Source organism: Elaeis guineensis, chromosome 1 (assembly GCF_000442705.2).
Source record: "Elaeis guineensis isolate ETL-2024a chromosome 1, EG11, whole genome shotgun sequence".
Taxonomy (NCBI): domain Eukaryota; kingdom Viridiplantae; phylum Streptophyta; class Magnoliopsida; order Arecales; family Arecaceae; genus Elaeis; species Elaeis guineensis.
The window spans coordinates 172,565,913-172,573,577 of record NC_025993.2 but is presented as its reverse complement, the minus strand read 5'-3'; positions in this window follow the sequence as shown (position 1 = coordinate 172,573,577).

Genomic DNA, 7,665 nt, shown 5'->3' with positions numbered 1-7,665 from the left:
TTAAGAGTGGATAATATTTAAAAAAAAATGAATGATGATGATGAATGAAGTTCTTATGCAAGAATATAGACATTAATTTTTTTCTACCTACAAGAGATGGATTTAATTTTAATTTGAGTCGTGAGATATTGAACATGATTTTTATAAGAAATGAGATCATAATTTCAAAATCTTGAAACATTGAAAATCTTTGAGATGTTGATCTTGATAAATAAAAAAATGAATGGTTCCATTTCAGATCAATATTTGATGTATTAACTTTTTCTTATAAAATGATTTAAGAATAAATTTTATATCAATAATTAGAATATTGAAATACTTGTGGATGAGATTCAAGTAAGAAACTATGAAGACTCAAGCAAAAAAAATTTCGAGGATGAAATTTTTTTTAGAGGGGAAGAATGTGATGGCCCGGCCCAAGTAAGAATTCTAGCCCACCAAAGCCCAAACAAAAAAAAAAAGAGAAAAACGGAAGAGAAGAACTCCCGATGGGAGTCTTCTTCCTCCTCTCGCCGACTCTCAATCGGAGTCGAAAAGAGCTCCCTCTGACTCTATTTAAGGAGGAGAACCCTCCTCTCTCCCTCTCATCGAGAAATCTCGGGGCAAAACGGCAGAGATCACCGAAAAATCCTCATGGAGACCCGTCCCTGTGCCCGTCCAATTGCTCGCCGAAAAAGCCTCGCCGGCGTCGGAGGTAAGCCTCCTCCCCTTCCTCTCTTCTCTCCTTTCCTTCCCATGCCTGTGTGCACGCTCGCCGGCGATCGGAGTCACCAAATTTTGTTGCGGAAGAAACCTTTATTTTTACCGTTTTTCTTTGATTTTCGACGTCGGTGGTCACCGCCGACCACCGGTTTGGCCCTCCTCTTGTCGTTGGGTCGCCCCCCTCCTGCCGACGACCGTCCTATGTCGATTGCACCGTCGGTTGGCCAGCCAACAAGGGATTGTGAGATCCCCTGTTTCGGCTTAAAGGAAGCCCGAGAAGAAGAAAAGAAGAAGAAGAAGAAAGGAAAAGAAAAGAAAAAGAAAAGAAAAAGAAGGAAAAGAAAAAAAAAGAAAAAAAAAGAAAAAAGAAAAAAAAAAGAAAAAAAAAAAAAAAAAGAAGAAAAAAATAATATAATAATAATATAATAATAATAAATAGGATTTTCTCTCCTCTTCCTTCCATGAAGAAAAAGAAAAAAAAAGAAAGAAAAAATAAAATAAATTAATTAATAAATAATGATATAAATAATAAAATATGAGAAAGAGAGTTTCTCTCTCTTTCCTCTCTTCCTTCAGCTTGAACTAGTATTTTCTCTCTCTAGAATTGGACTTTTTCTCTCTACTTTCTCTCTCTAAAATTTTTTGTCTAGATTATTTCTCTCTCCTAAGAGTTTTTAAAATTTTGAGAAGAATGATGATGAATTTAAATGATCCAAGTGATAAATTTTTGATCTGAGATCACCGGACGGTACACCGACACCACTTTGATCATATTAGGTATTTTTAAGATTCTATTTTTTATGATTTTATTGAATTATCCACATGATAATCTTAGCATGATTTGATATGATCGATCGAATTTGTTGAATCATATCGTCTGAGGAGTCCAAGATTATTTTTCTCTCTCTAAAATTTTCTCTCTCTAAAGCTATTTCTCTCTCTATCAATTTTTCTCTCTTGATTGATTTATCAATGAGAGTTTCTTTTAATATTTCTGATCTAATGAAGAATCCTGATCTATGATTGTCAGACAGCGTACTGGCATCCACCTTAATCAGACCATGAATCTTTAGATTTATCATCCATGATTTCGATCTAGCCATGACTTGATTTGATCATGTTGATTTCATCAATCGAGATATTGGACCAATCATAATGTTGGATTATATCACCTGATCAATTCGAATTGTACCTCATAAATTCTCTCTCCTCTAATTTTCTCTCTCTATTTGATTTTATGAAATCGATGAAGAAACCTCGGTCCTATCACTTCGAATCCGATTTAATCTGATAGTCAAACTTTGGATCGTTTGGGTCCTAATTAGATTTTGATTAAATGAAATTAGATGATCGGACCCAATCTAAATCATTGAAATATGGTATTCGTATTCTTTCTAATTATTGAAATTGATTCTGTATAGGATTGTGGATGTTTGATCATGAAATATCGCAATATGATCTACGAACAAAATTTTTGGAAGAAAATTTATAGAATTATGTGGGTTTATTGGAATGCATTCGAGGTAAGTAATGTTTCACTTTTTTTAGATTTATCGATAAATTATAATATATTTTTCTGATATGATTTGTGAAACGATGCATGAATTGGATGAATGATATTTTGTTATAAAAATATCTTATTTGAAATGTTATGATGAAGCATGATTGAACATATTGATTTCATGATGCATTATATTGATTGATTTGATACTACATGATTATATGTTTTATTATCAAAATTAAAATATGAAATATGATTTATAAAGAATTATGATATAAGAAACATTATGAATTGACAACCTGACTATGTAAAGGACCCTGCCAATGGGGGCATATACGTTGACAATTGATTTGTCCTGAGGGTTTACGTTGTCAGAGAGACCAGCGACAAACCACTAGAGAGACCAGCAGTTCCGAAGGACTTTGCTGCCAGATGATTCGCAGCTCACCGCAAGAAGATACGCGGTGTTATGACCCTACCATAGAAAAAATATGGTCATAGCTCATGGTTGACGAAAAGAATTGAAGAACAAAAGAAATTGAAATCTCGAAAGAAACTTGAATTATCGAAAAAGAAATGAATTTGGCATGAATTATGTTGCATAATTAAAATTGATTTCGAATTGATGAACTCTATATGCTTATTTTTTATAAATAATTATTTACTTAAATGCCTGATAAAATCTGTTGAAAAGTGATCATTGCTTACTGGGCTGTCTAGCTCATTACCTCCTATTTTACTGTTTTTACAGATGTTGAGGAATTAAGATGATACAAGATATGAATGGAAGAGTGATCAGAAACAGAATCTCTATACTTTTATTTTCGGTTGAAAGTCTTATTGAATTTGATGTAAGGACTATGAATCATTGTTGAATTTATTGAGACATTAAAGAAAAAATTTAGGTCGTTATATTTTGAATTTAAATTATTGACTAATTATTCCGCTGTTGTTTTAAGATAGTATGATAAGATGCCTTGCATGCTTATGGGAAGAGTTTTCTATAAGTATGCGGCGGTTGCCATGACCCTCGATTAAAATCTCGGGTCGGGAGCATGACAATTATAGTGGTATCAAAGCATAAGTAGATGAATTATAAAACATAGAATCAGATATAGAATGGGTGTAAGTAGATAGACACCAGGGACATTATAGTGTAGATCTTTGATGAATGTAGTGGGAGAAATATTTAAATATTTTGATTAAACATTGAGATTATGTATAAAAGGATCGCAAGAGATTATGACATATAGAGTTTGAAATATGATGGATAATCTATAGATCATGATATGATTAGTTAGATCTTGATCGAAAGTAATCACAAAAAGATTGACATAAAATTTTATTGTGCATTATGGTTATTAATTTGATCATTGGTTATTCAAGTGAATCGTAAGTTCAAATTCGATGTGAGAATAATACTATGAAATTACTTCTAGTTGAGAAGTTGACTATTATTGGTAAGATAAATATTTGATAATAAAATATTGTTCCAGAATGGGTTAAGAAAGTTTTTTTTTTATGATGCTTGATTGGAATATTTATCGAAAGTGAACTTGGTATGTGGATCATATATAAAGTGGCATATTAGGATGAATGCATATTTGGAGATATTGCAAAGAAACCTATTTTTATTGATGAAATTGATTTTGAGATTGAAGGATATTCATCATACTGGAATCTTTAATCATTATCCTTAGATCTAAATAATGGATCTTATTATGTCTCTTGGAGACTACATGATGTGTATGAAATTTCAATTTAAAGATTTCGTATCTAAGTTGATCAAGAGATTTTTTGATATTATTGTTGAGGTTGTTAATAAAAAATTGATATATTTAGATTAAGATAAAAATTTGATTTATATTTATTTCAGATTAAGGGATCCATGTGAATTTATAATTTTAAAATTTTGGATTTAAGAATTGATATGGAGTTTCCTTTGCTTTTGTTAACGAGGTCCCTAATTGAATCTACTATTAAATGGAGATTTGATTTTTTGAAGCTTGTATGATTGTTATGAAAGGATATTTGATAGATATTGAAGATCCTGATAATAGAAATTTTAGAAAAAAATAATAATAATGATTTGAAATTCTTATATATTCTGATTATGTCCAAATTTGATGGAGCATCGAAGGATTTTTTTTTATTGATTTGACTTATAAGAATTTTTTGTTTGAAAATTATCGAATTGAATTGATATGAGAATTAAGATTTGATTCATATTGATTATAGTAAATCTATATGGTTTTAAATATGATATTGAACTCAAGAGTTAATCAAGATTATTGTACACCAGTAAAGGTATGAATGAGAATCGAAAGTTAATCTTTGACTTCAATTGAAATTTAAAATTTTAGGCCTTTTCTATTGATAAGATAAAGAAATAATTTGATCAAAATTTTTTTTGGTGAACCTAAAAAATTTTGATTGTTAGATCAGAGTGCGCAGCAGAAGCATGATAATCTGGATTAGTTTGAGTAAGTCAGGAATGTTGATTCTTTGAGTCAAAGAATTATGATAGATGATATAGTTTGATACAAAAAAATATTGATATTAGAAAGAATAATATTTTAAAATTTTTAAATTATTTTAGATATCCTAATATAATTTTTAAAAGTAGTGCTTCCACCTACTATGCTAAAAAATATATATATTTAGCATCCTAATTCTAGGATGAGTGGACCTTTGATTTTTGATTTTAGATTTAGAATATTTAGAGATAAATTTTCTCTATCTAGAATTAAATTTTATAATTCTTTATTTATTAGAAAGAATTTGAGATTGTTTATCGAATAATAATTTCGATCTTAGATTATTATACTCAAATATTTATCTCCAGGGTATAATAAAATTTGAAGTTAGAACTCTTTTGATCATTATTGTTTCTCTGACTGAATGAAAAAGATTGAGGTTATCTATTGATATTGACGATTGTTCTACAAAAGATAAATTGAAGTTATTTATAATTTAATTTGATAATGAATCGATTAATTAAGAATAGTTAATATTTAGATAAAACAAATTGATATACTTATTAGAATAGAGACATTGATTTTGATTATAAGAAAAATATAATTTTGATTTAGATCAATTTTTGAGTTATTGATTTTTATTATGGAATGACTTAATGATAAAATTTACTTCAAGAATTAGAATATTTAAGAGTTTGAGGGTTTGAGTAAGAAAATTTTGATGACTAGAAATAGTGATATTGATTCAATCAACAATGGTGATATTGATCTTTATGAAATGACTTAATGATGAAGTTGTATCGAGAATTAAAATATCAAAAGTTCGAAAATGAGATTGAAATGATAAATCTTCAACCTTTGAAAGTACGAATAAGAAAAAATATTTTTGAATTTTGATTGATTGGGATGTCATCATATGATTCACATAAGTATGTTTTTTTATCTTATGATAGGTTGAAATTAATTATGGATAATATTTTAAAAAAAAAATGAATGATGATGATGAATGAAGTTCTTATGCAAGAATAGAGACATTGATTTCTTCTACCTACAAGAGATGGATTTAATTTTAATTTGAGTCGTGAGATATTGAACATGATTTTTTTAAGAAATGAGATCATAATTTCAAAATCTTGAAACATTGAAAATCTTTGAGATGTTGATCTTGATAAATAAGAAAATGAATGGTTCCATTCTATATCAATATTTGATGTTATGACTTTTTCTTATAAAATAATTTAAGAATAAATTTTATATCAAGAATTAGAATATTGAAATACTTGTGGATAAGATTCAAGTAAGAAACTATGAAGACTCAAGCAAGAAAAATTTGAGGACGAAATTTTTTTAGAGGAAAAGAATGTGATGGCCCAGCCCGAGTAAGAATCCTAGCCCACCAAAGTCCAAACAAAAAAAAAAGAGAAAAATAGAGGAGAAGAACTCCCAAAGGGAGTCTTCTTCCTCCTCTCATCGGCTCCCAATCGGAGTAGGAAAAGAGCTCCCTCCGACTCTATTTAAGGATGAGAACCCTCCTCTCTCCCTCTCATCGAGAAATCTCGGGGCAAAACGGCATAGATCGCCAGAAAATTCTCACGGAGACCCGTCCCTGTGCCCATCCAATTGCTCGCCGGAAAAGCCCGCCGGCATCGGAGGTAAGCCTCCTCCCCTTCCTCTCTTCTCCCCTTTTCTTTCCATGCCTGTGTGCACGCTCGCCGGCGACCAGAGTCGTCGGATTTTGTTGCGGAAGAAAACTTTTATTTTTGCCATTTTTCTTTGATTTCCGACGCCGGTTGTCACCGCCGACCATCGGTTTGGCCCTCTTCTTGTCGTTGGGTCACCCCCCTCCTGCCGACGACCGCCCTACGTCGGTTGCACCACCGTCGGCCAGCCAACAGGGGATTGTGAGATCCCCTGTTTCGGCCCAGAGGAAGCCCGGAAGAAGAAAAGAAGAAGAAGAAGAAGGAAAAGAAAAGAAAAAGAAAAGAAAAGGAAGGAAAAGAAAAGAAAAAGAAAAAAAAAAGAAAAAGAAAAAGAAAAAGAAAAGAAAAAAAAAAAGAAAAAAAAGAAGAAAAAAATAAAAATAATAATATAATAATAAATAGGATTTTCTCTCCTCTCTCTTCCGTGAAGAAAAAGAAAAAAAAAGAAAGAAAGAAAGAAAGAAAGAAAAAATAAAAAAATTAATAAATAATGATATAAATAATAAAATATGAGAAAGAGAGTTTCTCTCTTTCCTCTCTCTCTTCAGCCTGAACTAGTATTTTCTCTCTCTAGAATTGACTTTCTCTCTCTACTTTCTCTCTCTAGAATCTTCTCTCTAGATTATTTCTCTCTCCTAAGATTTTTAGAATTTTGAGAAGAATGATGATGAATTTAAATGATCGTGATGGATTTTTGATCTGTGATCGTCGGACGGTACACCGACATCCACTTTGATCAGATAGGTATTTTTAGATTTTTTTTTCATGATTTTATTGAATTATCCACATGATAATTTAGCATGATTTGATCTGATCGATCGAATTTGTTGAATCATATGTCTGAAGATTCAAGATGATTTTCTCTCTCTAGAATTTTCTCTCTCTAAATATTTCTCTCTATGATTTTCTCTCTTGATTGATTTATCAATGAAGATTTCTTTTAGTTATTTCTGATCTAATGAAGAATCCTGATCCATGATTGTCAGACAGCGTACTGGCACCCACCTTGATCAGACCATGAATCTTTAGATTTGATCATCCATGATTTCGATCTAGCCATGACTTGATTTGATCATGTTGATTTCACCAATCGAGATATTGGACCAATCGTAATGTTGGATTGTGTCACCTGATCAATTCGAATTGTACCTCATGAATTCTCTCTCCTCTGATTTTCTCTCTCTACTTGATTTTATGAAATCGATGAAAAACTCGGTCTATCACTTCGAATCCGATTTGATCTGAAGTCTGGATTTTTATCCTAATTGATTTTTGATTAGATTGA